Here is a 13,589-nt window from a genome sequence, read left to right as displayed (position 1 = left end):
CCTTTCAAGGTAACCAAAACATGGAAATTAACCAGGATCTGATACTCAGTAGAGGCAGATATGTTCATTGTGGATACAGTATACTGAAAACCACCTTCCAAGTGATTTCATGGACTGTATTTGGATTTTGGAAACCGTCCAATCGGATCTTTACAGTAGTGCTTCTTCACCCTGTCTTGAAGGCGTACCAAGCCAGCAGTATTTTCAGCATTACCACAATGCATATGCATGAGAGAGATTTGTATACAAGCAAAAAAACAAAAGGAATTGACCCCAAAATATCCACAAAGAAGAAAATCCAGAGAAAACAAAAAAAAAAACAACCCCCTCTGTGGAGTGACGATGTTCCTAAATGGACTTTATTTGAAAGTATCAAAGTTCCAAAGGTACACTGAAATCATCCATCTAAGAGCCTTAAAGGACCTAGTCCGCTAGGGATACAGGACCCAACACGGTCTGCGTTTCGACAAAAAGTCTTCTTCAGGGGTCCCTGGAGGTCCTATAAAGGGCCCTTTCTATTGCAAATGCAAGCAGTGTCTCACTTCCGGCTCATCACACAATTGTTTCCCACGTATTCACCTTTATAGGACCCCTAGTGACCCCTGAAGAAGACTTTTTGTCGAAACGCAGACCGTGTTGGGTCCTGTATCCCTAGCGGACTAGGTCCTTTAAGGCTCTTAGATGGATGATTTCAGTGTACCTTTGGAACTCTGACACTTTCAAATAAAGTCCATTTAGGAACATCGTCACTCCACATAGATTTGCATACAACAGGTTTCCATGGTATGCACATTTATCTCATGCATATGCACTACATATAGTAGTGTTGAAAATCTGACTAGGGGCTAGATTCTCAAAACTCACTGTGCATTTAACAGTGGACGCTAAACCAATCCTAGCCGGTTTAGCGTCAAAGTATTTTACCAGTCGATTCTCAGAATGGCTCACTGTACTCTTTTCCATGCCTCCGATTGTACTATACAAATGTAGTACAACGAGATCATTAATATTAAAACAAGCACTCCGGGTGATTCTCTAATCTCGTTGCACTACAATTCAGTGCAAAAATTTCTGGCAGGGTTTGAGCTGTTCTAGCCTTACTTTCCGGTCAGTGCCTGAGCATTGATTGGCTCAGGCACTGACAGGAAAGTAAGGCTTGACAGCTCAGACCCCACCACAAAAAAATTCCCAATTAAAAAAAAAACATCCCCAGTTCTTCCTTCTTTCCCACCGATCCTCCCCAGGGCCGTTTGATGCCCACCACCAGGGCTGGCAGAAGGGATGCCCACTCCCTCTCTTACGTCATTTTCATGATGTACTTCACCCTCCTGCCGCAGGGGTTCTCTGCCCCCCCATACCTTAAGGGTGAAGGATGGCAAGAGGGTGGCCATTCCCTCCTGCCGTCAGGCTGCTGGACTCTCCCGACAACCCTCCACCCCCCCTGGACCTTAACGTTGAAGAACGGCAAGAGGGTTGCTTACTCTCTCATGCTGGCAGGCCCTGGGGTCCCCTGACAATTTGCCACTCCCCAAGCCTTAATGTTGTAGAACAGCCAGAGGGATGCCCACTCCTTCCAGCTGGCAGGCCTGCCTCTTCAAAATGGCGGGCCTTCCCCTTTCCGGTGCATCCTGGGATGCACTAGGAAGGACCTAAGGCATCTGCCCCCTCTCTTTCCCCTCAGTTTTGGTCTAGGTCCCTTTTTTTTCTTCCCTCCCTCCCTCCTTTGCTCCAGGTCTTCTCTCTGTCTCTCTTTCCTCTCCTCTTCTCCCCCACACCCAGGGTCTCTACAATTCCCCTCCACCACCACCAGTACCGTTCCTCCACATGCCAAGGCAGCTTGCTGCAGACACAGCACTGAAGGTGTCCTCTCTTTCTTGGATTAGCAGAGCCTTTCCTCTGCCACGACCCACCACAGGAAATTGCATCAGAGAGGTAGGAAGCAGCCGAGCAAAGGCTCTGCCAGCCTGACAGAACGAGTCCGCATTCAACGCTATGCCTGCCAAAAGCTGCCTCAGCATGTGGAGGACTGGCGGGGGGCAAAAGAGAAGAGAAAGGGAGGGTTCAGTTTTTCCCAAACTTGCCTAAGACCCTACAGCCAATCAGGTTTCCAAGATATCCACAATGAATATGCATAATATCTGTCTGCATATCCTGAGCCTTTTTTGTTTGGGAAGACCTATTCTAGGCACTTTGATAGACAATATTTTAGCAAAAAACAGCAGAAAGTCTTCCTTATGTCCTGGAATGCTTCTGCTATAATAGAGGTTCCTATTTCTATCCTCTTGACCCCAAAGCCCATTGGGTTTCCAAGATATCCATAACGAATATGCATGAGATATATTTGTTTACATCTGAGACTCAACATATGCGAATGTAGCCATGCATAATAAATGTGAATATCCATTGAAAATCTGACCAGTGCTGCCAAGTTACCCAATTCCAGGTGGGAGATTTTAAGTCAGTCCTAGATTTCTGACAACCCTATCCAGGTGCATTATGGGACCTGCAGTACTAAAGTATGATAACTCTTGGAACTGATTAACAGGACAGCTCTGCCAGACTGGCTGGGAGGGATCACCAGGAACATGTGGGAACCACTGTTCGAGGTCAACCCATTCATTATCTAAGAACATAAGAATAGCCTTACTGGGTCAGACCAATGGTCCATCAAGCCCAGTAGCCCATTCTCACGATGGCCAATCCAGGTCACTAGTACCTGGCCAAAACCCAAGGAGTAGCAATATTCCAAGCTACCAAAACAGAGCAAGCAGAGGCTTCCCCCATGTCTTTCTCAATAATGGACTATGGACTTTTCCTCCAGGAACTTATCCAAACCTTTCTTAAAACCAGCTATGCTATCCACTCTTACCACATCCTCTGGCAACGCGTTCCAGAGCTTAACTATTCTCTGCGTGAAAAATATTTCCTCCTCTTGGTTTTAAAAGTATTTCCTGTAACTTCGAGTGTCCCCTAGTCTTTGTAATTTTTGACGGAGTGAAAAATTGATCCATTTGTACCCATTCTACTCCACTCAGGATTTTGTAGACTTCAATCATATCTCCCCTCAGCCGTCTCTTTTCCAAGCTGAAGAGCCCTAACCTTCCTCATTGTTCCTCATTTCAGAGGAGTTCCATCCCCTTTATCATCTTGGTAGCTCTTCTTTGAACCTTTTCTAGTGCCACTATATCTTTCTTGAGATAAGGAGACCAAAGTTGAACGCAATACTCCAAATGAGGTTGCACCAAAGAGCGATTCAGGGGCATTATAACATTCTTAGTCTTGTTAACCATCCCTTTTTTAATAATTCCTAGCATCATGTTTGCTTTTTTGGCCGCCGCCACACATTGGGTGGAAGGTCTGATCATATTATCTACGATGATACCCAGATCCTTTTCTTGGGCGCTAATCCCCAAGGTGGACCCTAGCATCCAGTAACTGTGATTCAGGTTATTCTTCCCAGTGTGCATCACTTTGCATTTGTCCACATTAAATTTCATCTGCCATTTGGACACCCAGTCTTCCAATTTCCTAAGGTCCGCCTGCAATTTTTCACAATCTGCATGTGTTTTGACTATTTTGAACAGTTTAGTGTCATCTGCAAATTTAATCACCTCACTCGTCATTCCACTTTCCAGATCATTTATAAATAAGTTAAATAGCACCGGTCCCAGTACAGACCCCTGCGGCACTCCACTGTTTACTCTCCTCCTTTGAGAAAAATGACCATTTAACCCTACCCTCTGTTTTCTATCCGATAACCAAGTCCTAATCCACAACTGAACTTTGGCACCTATCCCATGACACTTTAATTTTCTCAGGAGCTTCTTGTGAGGAACTTTATCAAAAGCTTTCTGAAAATCTAGATACACTATATCAACTGGCTCACCTTTATCCACATGTTTATTCACACCTTCAAAGAAGTCAAGCAAATTTGTGAGGCAAGATCTCCCTCGGCTGAACCCATGCTGACTCCGTCTCATTAAATCATGTTTGTTTACATGTGCCACAATTTTATTTTTTATAACTGTTTCTACCATTTTGCCTGGCACTGAAGTGAGGCTTACTGGTCTGTAATTTCCCGGATCTCCCCTGGAGCCCTTTTTAAAAATTGGTGTAACATTGGCCACCCTCCAATCTTCAGGTACTACAGATGATTTTAGCGACAGGTTACAGATCACTAACAGCAGGTCAGAAATTTCATGTTTGAGTTCTTTTAGTACCCTGGGATGTATACCATCTGGTCCAGGCGATTTGGCTTAGTACATCATCCAGATTCACCAAGATTTCTTTCAGTTCCTCTTCATCATCACCCTCCTTTCCAATACACTTCTCGCACTGTTGTGTCAACTTCTTTATTCCATTGAAAAAAAATGTTTTTATCTGTGCCTTCAGCCAGGGATGCACCACTTCTTTGACCTTATCATCGCTTCCAAATCTTTGTCCTCTCAAAGCTTCCTTCAAGGGTCCAAACACATGATAATCAGAAGGGCGCAAGATCAGAGCTGTATGGAGGATGCTGTAAGACCTGAAATCTCACTCTCTGAATGGTGTCAAGAGTTGCAGTGGCCGTGTGAGGGCTTGCATTATCATGAAGGAGAAGAACGCCTTTAGACAAAAGTCCTCTGTGACAGCTCCATATTTTTGGCTTCAGCTCCTCCTGCAACATTAAACTGTATCAAGCACTATTCACTGTTTGACCCTTTTCCTGATAGTGCTCCAAAATTGGTCCATTCGTACCCAGAAGAGAGTGAAGAGGACCTTTCCATCAGAGGGTTGAGACTTGAACTTCTTGACTGGAGATGATGTGAAGCCATTATGAAAACTGCCTCTTTCAGGCTTATAGTAGTGTACCCAGGTTTCATCCACTGTAAAGGCACACACCAAAAAGCCTTCTCCCTCATCATTATACTCCGCCAAAAAGTCTGTGGAAGTCTGCATGCGAATCATCTGCTCATCAGTCAGCATCCTAGGCACCTACCATGCACATAACTTGCGATACTTGAGAACCTCCGTGACAATGGTATCCGGTACTGGCTTCCAAATTCCTGGCCAGAACTTCTAAATAAATTTGCCTGTTTTCACGAATAATGGCATCAGCATGACCCACCTTCTCATCAATGATGGCCGTGCTGGGACGACTGGAACGTTCCTCATCAGGGATTGATGTTCGCCCATTGTTGAACGCATCTACCCATTCGTACATTCTTCTCTCGCCAATGAAGGCATCTCCATACTGTTGCAGCATTCTTCTATGAATTTCATGAGGTTTCACATCCTCCAACTACAAAAATCTGATGACTGCTCGCTGCTTTTCTACCGTGCAAACAGCTAAGGGTGCCACCATTTTTTATATGATACTGTACCAATTAAGTATGCCATGCCGTCTATTGGGCAGTATCAACACTTCCTCTAAGAATGCATCTTCCCTGCACTTAGATTATTATAATTCACTCTACCAGGGAATAAGACAGAAGGAAATTAGAAGACTCCAGATAATACAGAACACAACCTTTTAAAATTATTAATAAAGCAAAGACATATGATCATGTCACCCCTCTCTTAAAAAAGGCACACCGGCTGCCCATCACCCATCAGATTACATTTAAATTCTGTTCTTTACTTTTAAAGTACAAACAGCTTTTCTAGATAGACTTCTGGTCCCATACTCAGCTTCCAGATTGCTCCGATCAACACAGCAACAGCTATTAGCAATTCCCTCCATTCACCAGATAGTTTATAATTCAACTTGCAAGACCATTTTTTTCAGTTATAGCCCCCACCCTGTGGAACTCTCTTCCAGTGAACATGAGGCAAGAATCGAATGCCCCCCAATTTAAATCTGACCTAAAAACCTTTCTTTTTAGAAATTCTTTCGTTGTATAGATTTTGATATCAGCTTACTTTAGGCCTATCTGTGTACCCTCTTATGTTTTTTTTCCTTTCCCCGCCCATTTTTAATTTTTTTAAAATGATGTAACCCCTGTTGTTTCCCTTTTATTTTCAAAGAGTTTGTGTTAACCTCTCTTTATAATTATTTTATTATTTTTTTAACTATGATTTTATAATTTGGAAATATATTTTGAAGAAATGAAAGGCATTTGATGGAAATTAATATGGTGAATTTAAATGTAATGACTTTTTAAACAATTTTTATTGAAAGAATCAAATAATCAATACAATAGCATAATACAGAAATACAATCAATACAATAAGAATCATAATAATGTTTCACACAATTTATATCATTCTTTCAATGTAATGTAATAACTATTTTATTGTATTATATTATTGTATATTTACAGGATTTCTTCAATAAAATGTTATAAATTAACTATGATTTTATGTATACCACATAGGCCGTACAATAAGCCGTATATCGAGTCAAATAAACTTGACCTTGGGTGTTTGTTTCATGACGTACTGTCAATTTGCTGTTACATTTTGAAACACCCTCGTATATTAAATCCATCAAATACAATAGAGCCTGTATGTGCAAATCAACCTCATGCGTATTAGGGAAATCTTGAAAACCTAAATGGATTGTGGCCCTCAAGGGGTGTAACCACACACCCCTGGCTTAGGGCATCCCCTACCCTTGCACTGACTCTGCCTATATCACAGGATCAAACCACATTCGTCTATGGCTTCCCACGTTGCATCTATGGACTTGTTGCCTGGCTTTTCTCATGTAAAATTTAAAATGCAAGTTGTGCACGCAACGGTGCAAAACCAGGATTGTCTTGTCCTGTCTCTGAGGACCTGGAGCCATCTGGTAACTCTATTCCATGACGTCAGTCAAAAGTCTTAAAGCTATTACACGTTGCCTTGGTAATAAGCTCCTCCCTTCCTCCTACTACTGCTTAGAACCATGATAAATATATACCTGTGACAAGGCAGGCTGAAATGCTTCTTTCATTTTATTTTAGGTATGCTATTTTAGGAAGCCTTTAGCCATGGCTACCTTTAAAATTAGTTTGGAAGCGTAAAGAAAAACCCATTTTTTAACTGGCTCCATTTCTGCTGGTCCCCGTGCATGGACTCTTGTTAGGGAAATCCCTGGTATGTTACAAAACCAGGACTGGATCAGACTGAGTAGCAAAAGTGAAGCCAGCTGGCAGCCTCAAACAAACCGTGATGAGTCTGCGACAATGTCTATCAGGGGTACATTAACTCCTCACTTTGATGCACAATGTGGGAGAAAGTAGGAAAAGCAGATGTGCTGGCTGTGTGTGTGTGCAGCAAATGTGGGAAGGCCTGAGTGCAGAAAATAATAAGGCATGCAGGCCACGTCTTGCAGTGGTGTGCTAAATGCTGGACTGGATCCATGTGATATACTGCTAATCCTGACTGACTGGGGGTTAACCAGGTCAGGTTTGGGCTTCCCTTGAAACAGGCTGATATTAGTCTGGTTTGGCCCCTTTGCATTCATGGATTTCTAGGTCTGCATTTTGTAGGGAACTCAAAGGGGAAATGAGAACTACAAATTTATGCAGTTACAAGTAGTGGCTTAGTAAGGAGGGGCAGGCCGCCCTGGGTGCTGTGTCTCTGGGGGCGGAGAGACACCTCTCCACCCTGCCCCGCCTCACCACGCCACTCTCGCCACATTCCTCCCCTCCCTCACCCCATACCTCTGTAGATCTTCCCTAGCGCGAGCAACTTCTCCTGGGGCCAGGAAGTGACATCAGAGGGAAATCCAATGCTGTGCGAGGAGCACACTGGAGAAGCCACTCAAGCTGGCAAAGATTTAGAGGTACGGGGGGGGGGGGGGAGGGAAGGGGGAAGGGAGAGCGAGAGTGTGGAGTGGGAGGCGGGTAGGGCGCCTCCTACTCTTACTACGCCAGTAGTCACAGGGACAAAACCTGGACTGGAGCAGGCTATTTTGTTCACCTGGGGGGGGAAAAAAAGTAGCAACCGTTTTCCAGTCTCATTTCCAGGATCCCTATTGAGGGGCATGTTTTCAAACCATTTTGTTAAAGAAAAGTTCAGACAAACCACACAAGTTCAGAGTTGTGCAAGTAATATATTACTGAGTTACATCTTACGGTTTATTGTCCTGAGAAGATAACAAAGCAGTGAACAATAGACCAGGGGTGTCCAACCTTTTGGCTTCACTGGGCCGCATTGGCTGAAAAAAATGTTTCTGGGGCCGCACAAACTTTCAAACGCTGCAGCAAGACACAGGAGGGGGCCGGCAAGATGGTAAACACCCGGGGGCAGCAGAGGAAAACACTGCATCGCCCTCGACTGGGGCCGCACAAAATACTTCACGGGGCCGCAGGTCGGACACCCCTGCAATAGACAATAAATCTAAATCAGAGAGGAAAGAATGGCAATTGTTAAATGAAAAGAAATAAATTGAAAGAAAGGGTAAGAAAAGTAATAGCAGCAATAATATACAGTAATACTGCCATTCTCTTCCGCTGCCAAGCGAATCCCCCCCCTCAGCAGCGGGAGAGATGCCTATTCTCTCCCGCTGTATCACAACACCCCCCTGCCTCCGACCCCTCTCCCCCGTACCTTTACTTAGATGGCTGACCAGAGGGATGCCTACTCCCTCCGGCCAACGGGCCAGCCTCTTCCAAAATGTGCCTTCCCCTCCCAGGTGTATCCTGGGATGCACCGAGAAGGGGCCTAAGGCTCTGATTGGCCCGGATGCCCCATAGGAGGGGGCCTTAGGGGTATGGGCCAATCAGAACCTTAGGCCCCATCCCGGTGCTTTCCAGGATTCCCCCTCCCCCCATGGGAGGGGCCTTAAACAACATGGGCCAATCAGAGTCCCAGGCCCCTCCCGGTGCTTTCCAGGATTCCCCCCTCCCCCCATGGGAGGGGCCTTAAACAACATGGGCCAATCAGAGTCCCAGGCCCCTCCCCGATGCACTGGGAAGGAGAAGACCCATTTTGGAAGAGGCAGGCCGGCTGGCCGGAGGGAGTAGGCATCCCTCCGATCAGCCATCTAATTAAAGGTACGGGGGAGAGGGGTCAGAGGCAGAAGGGGTGTTGTGATGCAGCGGGAGAGAATAGGCATCTCTCCCGCTGCTGGGGGGGGGGGGGGGTCGCTTGGAAGCAGGAGAGTGGGCATCTCTCCCGCTGCAGGGGGGGGGGATTGTGTGGCAGTGTCGGAGACTGCTAGAAAACTTGCTAAAAACAGAGATAAGGCATTTTGATAATCCGCTGCTAAAATGCGTGCAGGCTAAACCGTCGGAAAACAGTTTAGCGATAGCGTTAAAGTTTTGTGAATCTGGGCCTATGTGAGACCTTACCACTTGAGTAAACATGTGTCATAAAGACACTGCGAACACACCTACCAGCAAAGAAGTATGGCCCGGCTTGGACTACAAGTTGAGGAGTAGTTAGAAGTTTTGAGGCTAAGACAGGAGACACTCTTCTTCCACTGACCTTGTTTGCGACCTTGAGCAAACTGCTGTAAATTCCCTGTTGCTTAGAGAAAACAAGGTGTTTTCCTTAGTCTAGCTTAAACAGTCAACGAACATAAACAAATAGCTTTAACTGCATCAAAATATGCAATCTGCCAATGAGATAATCTGATGCTATTTACAGGAAAAATTACATTTCACAGTTCAGTGGAGTGCATCAGTTGTTTGGGAAAGAAGACACCTACGAGGTCTGTACATGGAAAGAATGTGGTTGTAACCCTGTGGATGAGAAGGTCACTCGGGAGAGTGATGTTGATGTCTCAGGAGATCCAATTTGCAAGCTTTGCCAGTAACTCTTATTCATCCGTCAACATTTTCCGATGAGGTGGATCTACCCATGGACCTTGCATGGCAACTGTACTTTTGAAATTCCATGGAGCTCTTTTGAACTATGAATACCTGTTTCACGAGGGAAGCTCTAGGCTGTGGATTTTCTGATCACATAGTTTCCAAGATGTGACGATTGGTTCTCCCTGAAGGGGAGTCTTGAGTGACTTAATGAGTGATAGTCAGACACTGCACCAAGTCCTTATCAGAACTGGTCAGCTGTTGTGTTCCCTTATGATGTCACTTGTTTTTGTCAATGGTGCATTCTATTCTAGACCCTGTGCTTTTTGCCTTTCTTCTCACTGAATTGCATCATCTGTCCAGGCTCTGGAGTGGAGCTTTTCAGGCACAATGCACTGTAGGAATCATTGTGGTTTCAAGCTGCAAGGTCATTATTATACAACAATACTGAGCAGTAAATCAATGAGTCCCACTTTTTCTTAGCCCCTCTGTTATCTGCACATTTTTCTTAACTTTGAGTCATAGCACCGTATCTGAATAGCCCTCAGAATCATCTACTCACTAGGCAAATACGACCACATCACCAAAGCATACTTAGACTCACACTGGCTACCAATAAAAGCAAGATCTCAGTTCAAATTCTACTGTCTACTATACAAGGTAATACATGGAACAGCACCCAGCTACCTAAACAACAGACTACACCGTAACCTCTCACACAGATCAAGGAGAACCCAGAGCCTATTCACTCACCCCCCTCTCAAAGGAACACGACGAAAGAAACTATATGACAGCCTTTTAGCGACACAGGCAGCAAAGATCGATACTACCATCACCAATCTACTGACCAAATCAATAGACATTAAAGCATTCCGAAAAGAAATCAAAACTCATCTCTTCAAAAAACACTTCCCATCATCATAACCTCACAAAAGTTTAAGATAATGCTCTCATGACTACCCAAACACCACCACCAGCAACACCCGAATCCGAACAGTATTATCTCTACTCGGCTAAACAACAGAATCCGGACAATATTATCTCTATTCGTCTAAACAACCTATCACTATCTACTATCTACTACCAATTTATCCTGGAAAAGTCCAGAACAACAATTGTAACTTAACGCATTCTTGTTTATATGTACTGCAATACTACTGGAAATGTCCAGTCCTCTAACATGTAATCCGCTTAGAACCGCAAGGCACAAGCGGAATAGAAATCACTTATGTTATGTTATGTTATGTTTGGAGATTCCCAAGCTCTTCCCCAGACCCTTCCCCAAAGGTTGTCAGTGCTATATAATAATTGCATCGGGTGTCTAGGGGTGCACTGCAACAAACAAATCCCAGAGAACAACTTTTCGCTTTCCACTTCACTTATAGGCAATTGTCTTTAATATGTGGTTATCCCTACAGAAATCACACTTGCACCTGAGTACAGGGAAGGCACAGCTTAGTTACATGCATGTATAGGTAAATATTCATAAAAGAACGTGCAATAACCCTGAAAAATGTACCCGAATTATAATACTGTAAAAGATTATGCAAAGAACACAACTGGTAATTTACCACTGAACGAAACACTAAGCCATGTAAACACCTAAGGCAGGGGTGTAAAAGTCCCTCCTCGAGGACCGCAATCCAGTCGGGATTTCAGGATTTCCCCAATGAATATGCATGAGATCTATTAGCATACAATGAAAGCAGTGCATGCAAACAGATCTCATGCATATTCATTGGGGAAAATCCTGAAAACCCGACTGGATTGCGGCCCTCGAGGAGGGACTTTGACACCCCTGACCTAAGTCCAGAAAGAATGCCTTAAGCCTATCTAACCCTAACTCTATAGGTAGAAATACTGGCTCACCATAATAAGTGGAGGCTTTTACCACATGTTGCTTTCCTCAACTAGCAGGGAGCCGTGGCCTTCTCCGTCGTGGGTTGTCAGACTGAATGCAACCCTCGGCTGGTATCAGTCCTGGGCAGGATGCACGTCAGCTCACATACAGCTGTCAGTCCTTTGATGACCAGAGGTGCAGGCACTCTGGCATGGTACAATCTCAGACTGGGTCTCTCTCTAGTGCAGGGAGATATAAGGAGACTGATCACAGTAGCCTGACCCAGGCCCAGGACAGTCTGGGTATACACATGAGCCTCACATAGCTTCTTCACACCAACACCAATTTTCTCTCCTGCACACACTTGAAGTTACCTTTTCCACCCCTCAGGACCAACTTTCCAAGACTGCCCAAATCCTTGGTTCTTCTTGTCCTCTGAGCGGACCGTGTCAAAGTTTTTGCTGAAGTCCAGGTAATCCACATCTAGTGCACCTCCTCTATCCAATTCTCTGGTCACCCAGTCACAGAAGATGAGGATTTTAACAATAAACAGATAGCAATCCTAAGTAAATGCTCTCCTGATCTGATGGTCCTGATTATAGACAGAACCAAAGAGTCGTTATGTAAATTAAGAGCTGAGTTGAAAGAGAAATTTAAAAAAAATTAAGAGAACTGGTCCAGGAACTTGAAGTAAAAAATCTACAGGATGAAAAGAAAAAGTAGATATGTTCCCGCCAAGAAACTTGAAAGGAGAAAATCAGGAAATTTAAATTAGTTGAGGGTGACTATGTGAAAGTGAAAGTGTACCCTTGGATGACAAAAGATGGCCAGATGAAGAAAACTAGTGGTAGGAAAGTGGTAGAAATATTAAATCTGTGAATGTTCCATTGATTCTCATTAGTGATTTTATAGTGCCTGTAAACATTTTGAGGAAAACTTAATACTTGGCAGGCTGTGATAACATTTTTTTGAACAAATATGGAAATTACCCAGTGATGGTTCTATACAGGAGCTTTGGAGACAAGTTCTCCTCCTCAGAAATATGATGAGCAACAAAAGGGACTTGCATGATTTGGAAAGTTTTAGCAGACGGCCATCTTTAGGGAACTTTCATGTTGGTCCAAATAAAGGGGGGGTCAATGGAGAACAGGGACTGCAAATTTTACACTTGTGTGTAACTAAAATGTTTCTAATTGGGATCCTTTATTATTAAAAGAGATCTCTCTGTTCATATGTCGGATATCATGAGTAGTAGCTCAGGATTTGAGGAAGACTAAGGAAATTTTTTAGATGAACAAAAACAGAGACGCTGACAAGGCAAATGGAGACAAGACAGCAGAGGCAGGAATTCCAGTGACTGTCTCTGGACTCACTCTTAACCCCCCCCCCCCCCCCCCCGAGATTCCAATGAATTTATTTGGATATCAGTTAACTGAAGCACATTAAAGGATTCTATCCAAAGGCCTGACATTTGTACCTACCCATGTGCATGCGATTCTTTTCACATGAGAGTGGATTTGCAGAAGTTGATTAACTTACTGCAAGTCCAATAGTATTTTTCTAAGATTGAAAATCCCCCTCGGTCATATTAATGTTATACTTGAGTCATCAATCAACTTGACTTATGAAGTCATAATATGTGGAACATTATTACATGTTAAACCCCCTATGGACCGTTATAAATGCCGGCTTTTCTTAATTATGACGGGAATAGCCATGCAGATGATAACACATAATTGGAAGAACTATGATCGCCTTAACTTCCCTTTTTGGTGGGTGAACTTATGCCCCAGCTACAAATATGAAAAAATGAATGCTGAGATATTGGGGCATAGTAATGTATTTAACTTGGTGTGGGGCCCATTGACATCTTTTATTGCTTCTATATAGTCATTTCTCTTTAATTTTTGTCTGATTTCCTTACACATCCAGGGTGGGAATGTATTACTACTTTAAATAAGAGTGGGTTATTGGAAGGATAATTGCATTATATGATTAGTGCTTTTCTTGATGTGTTAAACATTCAG

At 43.8% G+C, this 13,589-nt stretch overlaps 1 long non-coding RNA gene across 2 annotated transcripts; it reads right to left on the bottom strand.

Annotated features, from left to right (window-relative positions):
* Positions 1 to 8,229: 8,229 nt before the first annotated feature.
* LOC117356611 lies at positions 8,230 to 13,266 on the bottom strand. 2 transcript variants are annotated; one of them, XR_004538681.1, is made up of 4 exons: positions 11,937 to 13,266; positions 11,592 to 11,801; positions 9,306 to 9,438; positions 8,230 to 8,289 (listed from the first exon to the last, which is right to left on the bottom strand). It is a non-coding gene; the product is annotated as an uncharacterized LOC117356611 (long non-coding RNA). The 2 variants fall into 2 exon arrangements; XR_004538682.1 differs by having other exon boundaries at positions 9,306 to 9,432.
* Positions 13,267 to 13,589: the final 323 nt, after the last annotated feature.

The sequence above is a fragment of the Geotrypetes seraphini genome, chromosome 3 (genome assembly GCF_902459505.1).
Source record: "Geotrypetes seraphini chromosome 3, aGeoSer1.1, whole genome shotgun sequence".
NCBI classification, from domain to species: domain Eukaryota; kingdom Metazoa; phylum Chordata; class Amphibia; order Gymnophiona; family Dermophiidae; genus Geotrypetes; species Geotrypetes seraphini.
This window is presented reverse-complemented; position numbering and strand designations above follow the sequence as displayed.